General features: G+C 48.2%; 1 protein-coding gene across 4 annotated transcripts in view; it reads left to right on the forward strand.

The window, feature by feature from the left end:
• SRGAP3 (SLIT-ROBO Rho GTPase activating protein 3) overlaps nucleotides 1-12,170 on the forward strand; it is a 270,073-nt gene that overhangs the window by 129,989 nt on the left and 127,914 nt on the right. The window lies entirely within an intron of this gene.

The raw sequence follows: 12,170 nt of genomic DNA on the forward strand, positions 1-12,170 counted from the left end.
CACAACCACTGCTCACATTTTGGAATCATTTCTCCCTTGTCTTTTAAGAATAAAACAAAGATAATGTATTGAACTGAGCACTTACTTTGGTGCCAGGTGGGTATTACTGCCCCATCGTAAAGATGAAGATGGTGAAGCTCTGAGAAAGCAACTTGTCCAAACATGTCTATGAACCCACAATTGGAAAGAGACAGAATTGAACCTTTGACTCTTATTCTGCCTCCTTGGCCTGCGATAAGAAAGGGCCTAGGTATAGCTTGAGAGTAGCCATGACATCTGGATCCTCCCTGGAACCACAGGCACAGCAGGCACAGGCTCATAAACCCACAACTCTGGCTGAACGGCCACTGGAGCCACTGTATCTCGGGCTTTCCCTAGCTGCAGACAGGGCTCTGTGGTAGGGCTGGAGTGTCTCTCCTGTCCGCTCCTTCCCCTTGATTAGGAATCAGCTCTCTTCCCGTTCTCAGTGTGCACATGGGGAGAGGAGAAAGGCAGGGATTGCGGATATGTGGGGGGGTACCCTATTCCCTTGTATCACCTGTAATGAGCTCGGCCAGCCCCTCATGGGTTCATTAACTGAGGCCACCAGACGGAACAGGAGCCCCAGCTGGCAGCCGGGCCATGCAGGCTGCCTGACACACTATGAAAGTCTAATTAGGGTGCCGGCCCAGGCCAGTGCAGCTGGAGGGGGCCCTCTGCACGATGCTAATGTGATGGCAGAGCCGTCTCCGCTTCTGGAAGTGGAGAGTCTCTAGGGGCAGGCTGGACTCACCCTTTGACCTCAGGGCACTGACTGGCCTCAGGCTGCCTATTCCTTGGAGCCCAGCACACAGGGCCTATGCTGCTCTCGGTTCCCTTCATCTGGGCTGTTCCGAGAAGCCCTGTCTCGCCATGGTAAAGATTCTTGGTTTAATAATGTCCGTCTACCTGCCAAGTAGCCCCTGAGTGCTTTGAGTGCAGAGCCCAGGACTTGTCATTTTATTCCCACTGCGGTGGGAGAGTGCTTGGCAGAGCTGGGGTGTGTGTGCATGGGTGGCAGGGAAGAAGGCAGGAAGAAGACAGAAAGGAAGGAAGGGAGAGGATTGGTCTGGTCTATCTAGTCCACTTTGGCTGAGAGATTTGCCTCAGAGATGGAACTGATTTGCCCAAGAATTTACAGCAAATTAGGAGCAGAACTGGGATAGGAACTCAGGTCCTTTGGCTCCGAGTCTGTTGCTCCTCCTTGTGCTCCATGGGCCGTGTGTCCCTAAGGCCCCAGCCGTTCCCTCCCTACCTGGGCAGTTGAAGAATGTGCTGCTGCCCAGGAATACACACTGTGCTGTGTTCAGGGCTAGACTCACCTGGGCTGAGTTCCATGTGGCACGTGATCCAAAGAAAGGCCCACATGATGGCTCTGAAGGTTTCCCTGGGACAGGTTAACATTTAGAGAAAAATGTCATCATATTTCTTTTCTACAACACATATTACAATTCTAACAAACCTCTTTCAAAGCACTCTGACATCCTTACTCTCTTAAAAACCTGATAACAACCCAGGGAAGTAGAGAGGGAATCAATGGTTTTATGTCAAGCAAACTGAGCAACAGAAAAGCTGAGCTGCTTATTTTAACAAGGACACAATGAGCTGTCGAGCATGAAAACCCAGTGTTCTTGACTTCCAACTCAGGCTTCTCTCTCCAAGAAGCCATGTGGGACTTCATTTGTTTGAAATGTGTGCATTGAGGACCTCATATTTTCCTGGACTATGCTCAGTGCTGAAGACACAAAGATAAATGAGGTGCGATTTCTGCTGCCAGATACTGAGAGACAGGAACACGGCTTGGGGAGGCCTGGTAGTTGGTGTGGCTGGGGAGGCCCCAATCCCATGACTGTGCCCTTTGAGCCCTGCACCTGCGTGCCATCAGCCCGCAGCACTGAGATGTCACTTCTGCTGAAAAGCTTCTTTGATTCCCACCTGGTGCCTCCCTCTGTGTGCCCATCATACTCTGATGTACTTATTTGCTTATTCCACCAATATTTATTGAGCACCCACCATGTGCCACACCCTGGGTTTACAGTGGTGAACAAGATAGACTTGGTTCCTGCTGTGGTGAAATTTACCATGAAGAACAAAACATTAAAAAGCAGCTAAAAGAAAGACCAGCTATAATTCAATGATTGCTATGATGGAAATAAATACACTATGGAGTATTCTGGTTCTCTCTCCTGTATAACTGCAATGCCCCCAACGTTAGTGTACCTTGTGATTTAATGGATCAAAGATTTGGACAGGGCTCAGCTGGGTGATTTTTCTGCTGTATGTGGCATTGATGGCTCAGTGATATTCAGCTAGCAGAGGGCCTGGTCTGGACGGTCCCAGAGAGCTTTACTTGCATGCCTGGTTCCTCCATGGGGACGGCTAGTAGGCTGGGCCCTGCTGGGCTGCCTCCCTCTCCATGTAGTGTCAGGGCCTCCTGCTTCAGCCAGGCATCAGACTTCTGACATAGTAGCTCGGGGCTTCCAGAGAGCAGGACGGCAGCTGCAGTCCTCTTAACCACTAGGCCTGGAGCTGGCATAGCGTCACCCCCCACCCAGATGCTATTTGCCAAAGCTGTCTCAGTCCTAGCTCAGCTTCAGGAAAGGGAAAATAAAGCCCTCCTCTCATTAGAGGAGTGTCAAAGGGTTGGCAGCCCACACCAAGCTAGGATGATGATCAGGAAGGCGTCTGGAGGAAGCGTGGTTTAAGCTGAGGCCTGAGAGATGAGAAGGAGCAGCGTGGGGCAGTGGAGGGGGACGGAGGCCAAGTGGCTGGAACTGGTGAGTGTGGGAGTGGGAAGAAGGGAATTGCATGATGTGATTTATATGTTTAAAAGACCACCAGGGTTGAAGGGTGGAGCCGAGGAGCCCATTCATGGGCGTGTGGGTGTAGCTCTCCAGGCAGGGGCAGTGATGGCCTGGGTGGGAAACAGAGCAGATGATAGAAGTCAACAGATGCCAGGAAACCTCTCAGAGAGGAATAGAGGAAAAGAGAGGAAACAAGGATGTCTCCTGTTTCTGTCTTGAGATGGGAAGGACTTGGGGAGGAGGGTGAGGCAAGAGCTACAGCCCTGTATTGTCATCGTCTGTTTACTTGTCTGTCCTCCTTTGGACAACCACTGGGCTGCAAGCTCCAAGATGGCAGAGAGGGTGACTCTTGACCCGGGGTCCCTAGCACCTCTCACAGGGCTGGCACCTGGTTGTTACTGAATGTCATTGACTAATGAACTAATGAATGAAAGTCAAGTGGTAATTAGATTTGCGTAGGGAGGACAGGGAAAGGGGTCATGTTTGTCTTCTGGATGCCTTAGGAGCTCAGTGAGGCCATCTGGGTGAAGTGTCACTCACTCATGTGCCTGGCATGGGTCCTATATTGCTGAACGGAGAGTGTGGACTGTGCCATGGTCTCCCTGTTTGGGGAATGGGACCAGCAGCATTGGCATCTTGGCATCACATGAGGATCTGGGGTCTTTCCTGAGACCTGCTGGATCAGAACTTCTGGGGGTGGGGCCTGGCAATCTGCATTTAACAAGCACCGCCCCCCCACCCCGCCCGGGGAGTCTGATGGCAATTCACTTTGAAGAGGTGGTCTGATGCTTTTCTGGGTAATAAATGGTTTTCAACTCACTTTCGGGCTGTGCTGGCCTTCCCTCCTCTTCACCAGCATCAAATTCATAATCCACTGCCCTTTCCAAGCTAGGCCTAACCTGAGCTTGGCTTTTCCTTCTGAAGGCCTGGAACTGAGCCCTTCCTGAGCGGGACTGTGGTGTAGTGGGCAGCACATATGGGGTCCCCAAACCAGCCTCTCAGGGTAGGTGGATGGTCTTGTCCAAATGAATTTGGTGGCTCCACGAACAGAGATGTTTCCTGGGAATGAGACTTTTTCTTCCTCCAGGAAAATGTTCTCTAAAACACCAATACTTTGAGATGTTTGAATGGGAGAGAGAGAAAGAGAGAGAGAGGAAGAGGAGGAAGAGAAGGAGGATAAGAAAGACTGACTTTTGTAATAATTAAGCCTGTTGACTTCTTTCTGAAAGCTATTTGACCACAGAATTCCCTCTCCCTATTTATTTATTTATTTACATATTTACTTATTTTTGAGACAGAGTCTCACCCTGTTGCCCAAGCTGGAATGTAGTGGCGCGATCACAGCTGACTGCAGCCTCAAACTTGTGGGCTCAAGTGATCCTCCTGCCTCAGCCTCCCAAGTAACTGGGACTACAGGTGCATGCCACCACATCTGAAATTTGAAAAAAAAAAATTAATTTTTTTTTTGTAGAGGCAGGGGTCTTGCTATGTTGTCCAGGCTGGACTTAAACTTCTGGACTCAAGCAATCCTCTTGTCTTAGCTGCCCAAAACACTGCGATTATAGGCAGAACCACCCACCGCACCTGTCTCTCCCCATAATATTTATTAATATTTCACAAATTAGCACTTCCTGAGACCTAATTTGAAAATCTCTGTTCTAGACAAACGCTGGGGTTACCCTCTGTAATAGTGACACTCCATGCAAGTAATGCCCTGTATTTGGGGTGACAGAGTCCCCTTCTATTCTAGCTTTCTCAGTTTTTGATACCTTCCGGGGCTGTACCTGATGAAAGTGCTCCATGCAGAGGGTTAAGTGCTGGTTGCTGCTAGTTTAACTGCTGTGAAAAAAAAAGCAGCAGGGAGTTCTATTTAAATATGATTTAAACATTTGGGAAAAGCTAGAATTTGGGAAGTGCTGGGTGGCACTTGGCTAGTTAGGGAATAATATTCTATGCAGATATCCTGTGCAAAGGAGGTTTGGAGCATCTTTCAGCTTCACAGAGCAGTTGGGAGAGAGGATTCCTGTGAACAACTAACTTCATTTCCAAGAAAACACTTCTTAGTGGGGATAAAGTATCACAGGATTTTTTTCACAGATGTAGCATTTCTCTAAAGAGATGTTATAATTTAGACTTAGCCTTCCAGGCTATTCCTAAACAGAGAATCACTTTTGTTGCATATAGATTGAGCATATAAATGTGAAAAGGATTCAGAATTAAAATATTTGCTTAGAATGAGGTGGAGATGAAGAAAGCCCTCCAGTAGCGCTTGTGTCTCCATTCACAGCTATTACTATTAATGCAACTGATATCAAGCTAGTAATGGCTTTCCAGGGTCATACTCTCCAGACTTGCTGTTCTCTCAGCACCGTCTTTCCTGATTGTTTGGTGCCTGTGCTGTGCAGGTCGCTTAATCTTCCAAGCACCCCACACATCCACATCACTGTGGACCAAGTGCTGTACTGGATGTCTGATAGGCATCATCTCATTGCACCTTCATGGGAAATGTGGTCTGCGAGGAAGGGGCTATCTTTATCTTTCCAGGTGAAGATGCTGAGTTTTCCAGAAATTAAGTAATTTGCCTAGAGGGACATAGCTAGCACAGGTAAGTGGCAGAGCTAGGATTCCAATCTTTGTTTACCTGACTCCAAAATGCAAAACTGCATTTAGCTGCTGACTTTGTTCCTTCACCTTTCTGGGCTGGCTTTGAGCTTCCTGAGAATCACCCATCCATGTTGATCACATCCTCCTTGGATGAGCATCAGGGGTTTGCTATTATCCTCCTGGTCAACTCCTACACAGAGGCCAGCTCAGGGCTTGCCTCCTTGGTGAAGCCCCTGCTGTTGGTTGATCCCAAGTCTACAGTCAGCTGCTCCTCTCACCTCCCATGTGAGTTGTGTGGGGCTTGCATCAGATTATGAAGGAGTGATCCAGTTCCTATATCTGGTTCTCTCACTTCAGTCTGCCAGCTGCCTGAAGGCAAGGGACCATTTCTAGTCTCCCTCTCTCTGATATATAATTGATGCTTTATCAGAGATTTTTCAATGAATGGCCAAATTAACCAAGACACTACCAAATGCTTTCTTTAAACATATTTAACAAATAGACTTATTTTGTGTGGCTGCAGAAGGAGAGGTGATGTCCAAGGATAGCATTTTCAGAGAAGCAAACTTCAACTCAACATTAAGGACGTTCCAGTAGCCACAGCCATCCACCAGTGCAAGGGCTGCCTGGGGAGGTAGTGAGTCCCCAATGCACAGAGGTATACACACAAAGGCCAGGTATTTTAAGGGCATCATTTCTGTAATATGGATGATCAAAATGAAACGGGATTCTTGATAACACAGGAACCATAAATATTGAATTATCTTTTCAATTCTCTTTCAAGGTTTCTGGTAGCCTGGAGGAGAAAGACTCAGTTTGGTACTAGTGTGTTATTAATGCCCTCCAATCTCCTTTTTAACAAATAGAGAACAGACCTCAAGATTGAATATACTGTTTGGTTTTCATTGAATTTACTTTTTTGGTTACCTTCTATTTATAACAAATGATCCTTTTTTTTAAAAGCTGAAACTAGGGAAGTTCTTTGTAAATAAATTGAAGTTAAAAAAAGACATCAACAGGGAGATGTTAAGTGTGGTGGTGCACAGGAGTGGCAGAAATCCTGAAGCAGCATCAAGTCGCTCTAAGTCACATTCCAGCTCCTCCTGCGAAGTGAGCATCTTTCATCTTCACCTTCTTTATCCTCCAGAACCTTTTTTTTTTTTTTTTTTTACCCAGGGGAAGGGATTTTTAGATAGGGGCTCAGCCTGAAGAGTGGATTTTGCAATGGCTGAAGCTCCTTTATCTCCTTCCAATTTTTCCATCTGGCTCTTTCCCAGGTCCCACACCAAATTCCCTGGAATCCTCAGAGACTCTGATCAGCAACTACCAAAGAATTAACTAGGATGTGATTTCTTTATGCATACATATGCTTTAATATACATATATACATTTCTATCATTTAATTTTATACTAAAATGAAAATAGATATATAAAATTAGATTTTCACAAAAAGTAATATGTACGGGTTTAGCTTTGATGCTATTCTATTAGGCAAATAGGATAATAATAACCTTCGAAGATTATATAGGACCTTACACTTTGCAAATTCCTTACCCAGCCCTTAGCTGCTTAAATCCTCCCAAGAACCCTGGTGAGAGTTGAAGGAGTCAAGGAAGGTGTTGTCGTCCCCAACTGATAGGCAAGGGACCCAAAGGCAAGGCAGGGTGAGCCCTAACTTCAGACCCACAGCTGACGGGTGAAAGAACTGACCTGGTTTTGCATTTTGGAGTCAGGTAAACCCAGATTGGAATGCTAGCTCTGCCACTTACCTGTGCTAGCCATGTCCTTCTGGGAAAATGACTTAATTTCTCAAAAACTCAGTGTCTTCACCTACAAAGATAAAAATAGCCCCTTCATCGCAGACCACATTTCCCATGAAGTTGCAATGAGATGATACCTATCAGACATCCAATATAGCACTTGGTTCTTGGTGATGTGGATGTGTGGGGTGCTTAGAAGATTAAACGACCTGCACAGCACAGGCACCAAACAATCAGGAAGCCATGGATCCGGGTCTTTTCCTCTGCCTAGTGCTGCACATGCCACATGTTGCACCCATTCTGTGGGCAGATAAACCAAGGCAAAGGGGCTTGCAAGGAAAGAGATGAGGTTGACCAGGCATTTCCTAGTGAGGCAGAAATTTTTGTTCTGGTGCCAAGAATCTATCCGGAAAGTCAAAGGAGAGCTCAGAGGTGCTGCTGGACACCAGACACCAACGTGTACCCTCATGCTGCAGTGTGAGGAATGGGATCCCAGAGGAAGCAGTGAGCCCGTGAATCTTTCTGCCTTGGGATGGAGGGGGAGTCACAGGGACATTTCACTGGGCCTTGAAGTTCACATGAGAGTCTGCAAAAGAAGAAAGTAGTAATGGAGGAGGAAAACCAATATTTTTAGAACACTTATCATAGGTTGTTTGTCCATGTACATCAGTTCTTAGATCTTCCCAACAACTTAGTAAGGTCCTAGTGGTAATAATGGTAATGACAATAAAAATTACTATTATGTGCAGGGTTTGACACTAAGAGAATTGCATGTGTTGTGCCATTTAGTCCTCCAAGTACCACTATGAGGTAGTTGTCACTTCATTTCACAGATAAGGAAAGAGAAGATTTAACTATAATAACTTTCCAAGTTCACTTTGTTGGTGAGGGACATAATTGGCATTTGAACCCCAGCCTCTTGACTCGATAGCACCCCAACTGATAAGCAGAGCTTGCTTTGGCCGGGGGACTCAATGGATGGAATTGGTACCCTTCAGGATGACTCTGTCTCAGGGCTACCAAATAGTGCCAGACCCAGGCCCTGGACTGCATTCTCTGGCTCCCAGCATGGCAGCCTCACACTCCTTGGGGAACTCCTGGTGGATGGGAGATAATAAAGTAAATATTTGTAAAGTAATTTATAAAGAAAAGGGTTATTTAATGGACTCACAATTTTGCATGGCTGAGGAGGCCTCAGGAAACTTACAATCATGATGGAAGGCACTTCTTCACAGGGCAGCAGGGGAGAGAAAGAGTGCCCAGTGAAGAGGGAACCCCCTTATAAAACCATCAGATCTTGTGAGAACTCATTCACTGTGAATATCACGAGAACAGCATGGTGGAAGCCGCCCCCATGATTCAATTATCTCTACCTGGTTCTACCAATGACACATGGAGATTATGATACAATTCAAGATGAGATTTGGGTGGGGACACAGCCAAACCATATCAGGGTGGAATTGTGTCCCCTCAAAATTCCTATGCTGGTGTCCTAAACTCCAGTACCTCAAAATGTGACCTTATTTGGAAACAGGGTCTTTATAGAGGTAATCAGGTAAAAATGAGGTCATTGGAAAGGGCCCTAATCCAGCACGACTGGTGTGTATCTTTACAAAAAAAGGAACTTTGGGCACAGAGACCAACACACAGGGAGAATGCCTTAGAAAGGTGAAGGCAGAGATTGGGGTGCTGTGTCTACACCAGGGACACCAAAGATCTCCAGCAACCCACCAGGAGCCAGGAGAGAGGTCTGGGACAAATCCTCCCTCACAGCCCTTGCAAGGAACCAACCCTGCTGACACCTTGATCTCAGACTTCCAGCCTCCAGGACTGTGAGACAACACATACCTGTTGTCTGAGCCACTCAATGTTTGGTCCTGTGTGACAGCACCTAGAAAACTAGTATGCAGCCCTGTCGTTCTCGACGCAGCGGTATGCACGTCTTGTCATTCAGGACCCTGGCTGTGCTACATGTTCAGTCTTGTCTGACCCTCATCCAGTCCCTCTCTGCCCTCTGGCCACACTCACCTTCTGTCAGTTCTAGATGATGCCCGTGCCCATGAGACCTTCACACTTATTTCTGGGAATGCTCTTCCTTATCGCTGTGCTGTGTTAAAACCTTCCCATCCTTCTAGTCTGAGCTCAGAGGGCACTTTTCACCTACTCAACAAATATTTTCTGAGAGTGCCTGTGTGCTCAGGCCGGCCTGGGCACCAGAGAAGCACTGATGAGTAGGATGGACATAAGCTAGAGAGGGGACAAAGACTACAAGCAAGAAGGAAAAGAACATGACAAGCATCAGGTGTGGAGTGCTGTAATGGCAATGACATAGGGTGACATAGGGTGTGTGGGTGGCCAGGGAGGGCATCCAGGAAGAGAAATAGCTCAGCTCAGGTCTCAGTGATGAGAAGGACCCCAGGGTCCCCTGCTGTTCCCTCCCCTCCGCCTTCCCCAGGGGAGGGCAGCCCCTGTTAAAGACTCCAGGCTCCATGCATTTCTCCTTCAGAGCCCTTCTTCCTACTGCCATTTTCTATTGATTTTTGTGATTATCTGATTGTTATCTGAGACCCCCCACTAGACTGTAAGGTCCACGAAGCAGGAAGTGTGGCTCATTTTGCATACCATTGTATCGTGTGTTCATACACAATAGTGTGTGAACAGGCCCACACTATTGGCTGAATTAATGATTCATGCTACAAGCAAGTGCAATGAATCCCGAATCCCGCTTGGGGCAGCTTAGGTAGCAGGAGATTAAATGCACCTTTCTGACCATAGAACTGATTGAGCTAGCATTTCTGGGAGGAAAGCCCAGTGTGAGGCCTGAGAAGGTCCTGGAAGGGGGCAGGAAGCCTGAGCAGGAGCTTGCCTTCCTCCCAGAGGGACCCTGGTCCCAGGGCAGCGGCTTTGGATTCATCTGGAACATGGGGCTCTGCAAGCTTGGAAATGGTTTTTGTTTGCTAAGCGGAATTTCCTGGCCCTCAGCCGAGAAGCTGGAGAAACTGGCTCACTGCTAATTTCATTTTCCCAACTCACTAGCTTGGCAAGGCCTGGCTCCCCTAGCTGCAGTCTCCTGGAACCTCATATCCAGATCCCCTAGCCAAAGAAAGAAAGCTGTGACTCACCAGAAATGTTCATTGCTATTTTCTGGCCATAAAAAAAGAAAATATATACATACATATGTAAAAGTTCTAACGTGATGTCTTAGTTCAGCAGCTTCTGCCTGCTGGGTCAACACTTGCATGAAAGATTGGAGAAGCAGAAGGGTGGCTCTGAGTGCCTTGGCCGAGAGCACTGGCCCTCACTCATTCTGACGTCTTCCAAAAATGAGGCTGCAGAAGACAAAAGTGGCTGCTGACACAGAGAGCTGGATCTCAGGTCAAAGGGGTTCCGCTTTCAAAAGGGGCAAACAACCCCGGGAACAGAGAAGGCAGAGGCTCAAGTTTTCCTCAGCCTTGTGTCTGGCTCTGCCGTCCGCGGCCTTCGTGCTTCCTCCCTCCTGCAGTCCCAGTAGGAGCCAGATGGGGACAAGATGGAGTGCACGAGACCCTCCAGCCTCACTCTGCACCCTTTTCCTCCTCTGCCTTGCCTCACACTCCAGCCAGCCTGTTCTTTACTTAGTTCCTTAAATGCCCCAAGCTCTGTACCCAAGGCGCCTTTGCCCATTCTGTTCCCTCTGCCTGGAGCCTTCTCCCGCCAGCCTACCTGCCCAGCCCCTTTCACTAGCGTCCTCCAACTCTTCCTTTGGAACCCAGCTTAATGACCCCTTCCTTGGGGACACTTCAGTGACCCAAAAATCAGGCCAGCCCCCTTGTTACAGGCACTCATGGCACAGGCTCCCCTCTGTTCCAGCACATTCTGCACGTCTAACTCTACCCACATTATTGGGCTAGTGGTGGGTGTCTGTCTCTTCACCAGGCTCTCTGCTCCATGAAAGCAGGAACTGTGTCTGTTGGGCTCAAGATTGTGTCCCTGGGGTCTGATCTATATGAAATATTCAACAAAAATGTATGGAATGCATGAACTGCTGAAGAATGACTACAGAGCTCTCTTCTGGCATTTAAGCCCAGAGTGACTCCATGGTGTGAGTGGCCAGGCCACAGGGGATAGGTGGCCTGCCCAGAGTCCACAGCTAGCATGGCAGACACCGGTGAACACCCATGCCCACGTCCAGGTGGCTTTCTGTCCTCTACTGCTGTGCTGAGTACCACCTGTGGGCCTTCTTTCTTCTTTCAGTCATGGTGAGAGCCTGCCTAGTACCACTGTGGCCAAGGTCACAGATACCAGCTTTCTACAGAGCGACTTTTGACCCTGGCTCTGGTCGGTTCAGCCCAGCCTTTTAGACTACAAATGACCTGCCCCACAGGAGGAAACCAGGGCTAGGAGAAGGTAGGGGTGCAGAACTAGCAGTTCCCATGCTGGGATGGACCTAGAGAACGGGCCGCTGATCGGACGGCAGGCCTGGGACAGCATCTCAGAGAAGGCCGGGCTGCACATTGTCTCATCTTGCCCTCTTTCAGGGAAGCAGGAGGGGAGGTGCCGCTGCGGCTTGGCCCTGCCCCAGCCCTTCAGCCACAGCCTTGCCAGGCTTCCCGGGGATTGACCTCTTCTGCCATGTGGCCACAGCATTTGTAAAGCCTTCCTTGTTGTTCTGTGGTTTTAAATAGCATCCAACTCCTTGCTGCTGGCTTCCATGTTTGTCTCTCCAGCCCCAGTAGCTCCATCTGGAGGCCCCACGGCCTTTTAAACTCATCCTGTTCAACTTGAAGTCATCGTCCTCCCTCCCCACCCCACCCTTGACCTGCTCCTCTTCATCTCCACAGAGGCTCCTTCTTCTCCCCCACGTGCCCAAACCAAAAACTGGGGAGTCATCCTGGACATCTTTTGCTCTCTCCCAACTTCCAGCTCCAACTCCATCCCATCAATCTCCCTGTCCAGTCAATTTCCTACCTAAGCCTTTCTTGAATCCCTCAGTTTCTCTCCCGGC

Source organism: Rhinopithecus bieti, unplaced genomic scaffold (assembly GCF_001698545.2).
Source record: "Rhinopithecus bieti isolate Rb0 unplaced genomic scaffold, ASM169854v2 scaffold_7049, whole genome shotgun sequence".
Taxonomy (NCBI): domain Eukaryota; kingdom Metazoa; phylum Chordata; class Mammalia; order Primates; family Cercopithecidae; genus Rhinopithecus; species Rhinopithecus bieti.